The 1,240-nt window shown below is 37.2% G+C and overlaps 1 pseudogene; it reads left to right on the forward strand.

The window, feature by feature from the left end:
* The first annotated feature begins 820 nt into the window (after positions 1-820).
* The window catches only part of LOC106526306 (Ig heavy chain V region C3-like), a 2,902-nt pseudogene continuing 2,482 nt past the window's right edge, over positions 821-1,240 (forward strand).

Here is a 1,240-nt window from a genome sequence, read left to right on the forward strand (position 1 = left end):
AGTTGAGTATAAGAACAAATCAGCACTATGGTGAGCCCTCTTCCTGCTACAGCAGACAAGGTTGTTCTGTTTTAACACGCTGTAAATAAATGTTGTCATGTGAAACTTCCAGTTGCCTGCTCAAATACTTATTTTACTAAACCTGGTATGATTACACCACATTATTGAAGTCTCTGTATGCCTCTATTTCACCACATTTTCWATCAAATATCTAATCTTAAGTTCACATCCATATGTTTTTTTCATCTTACCGCCGCTTGTCCCCTCCAGCTTGTTTTTTTAGTCCTTCAGAAGGTTTCCTTTTACAGTTTGTAATGCTACTGAAACAAACAAACAACAAATAGAACAAGAAAAAAATAAGAACACATGTATGTTATGTTGCCTTCAGGGCCAGGCCTCTCTGGCAAAATAAAATCTGTGATTTCTCAGTGGCGTTTGTCTAGTTAAATTAAAGTTAATAAGTAAATAAATAAATAGTATTTAAAAAGACTGAAGTCTCGGCAGCACTTTTTAATTAAGATGTCTTTTTGTTCTGTCAAGGCCACTTTTGACATTGTTTGTAGAAAATAATACAATGTAAAAATGATGAAGATGAAAAATAAAGTTTTACCTCAAACATATAAAGCATACCTAGAGATAATCTGACATATGCAACATATGCAAAGCTTCCCAGATTTTACGAGAACAGTAGTTTTGTTTCTCTTCGAGGGGAGGAGTTGATGCAAACTTTATTTGTTTCCATGTTAGTTACAGAGTTTAAGACTCTCATCACATTACTGACAAACACTCTGTAGACTGAAGAGAGAAAATGGTTTCTGCAATGATCAGAGCTCAGACTGTCATTGTTCTCATCCTGTCAGTTTACTGGACTGGTAAGAACAAAACATTTGAACAACTCTTTGACTGATTAACGTCACATTATTAGAGTTTAATGAAACATCGGTCCGTAGGAACTGAGGGTCAAACTCTGACTGAGTCTGAATCAGTGGTTCAAAGACCTGGAGAGTCCCACAGACTGACCTGCACTTATTCTGGGTTTGGTGGTCAATTACTGGAACGCTTGGATCAGACAGGCAACTGGAAAAGGACTGGAGTTGATCGCAACTATCAGTGATAGTAGTAGCTCCTACTACTCTCAGTCCTTAAAGGACCAGTTCACCATCTCCAGAGACAACAGCAGATATCAGGTGTTTCTGCAGATGAACAATCTGAAGACTGAAGATTCTGCTGTTTATTATTG

The sequence above is a fragment of the Austrofundulus limnaeus genome, unplaced genomic scaffold (assembly GCF_001266775.1).
Source record: "Austrofundulus limnaeus strain Quisiro unplaced genomic scaffold, Austrofundulus_limnaeus-1.0 Scaffold271, whole genome shotgun sequence".
Classification (NCBI taxonomy): Eukaryota; Metazoa; Chordata; class Actinopteri; order Cyprinodontiformes; family Rivulidae; genus Austrofundulus; species Austrofundulus limnaeus.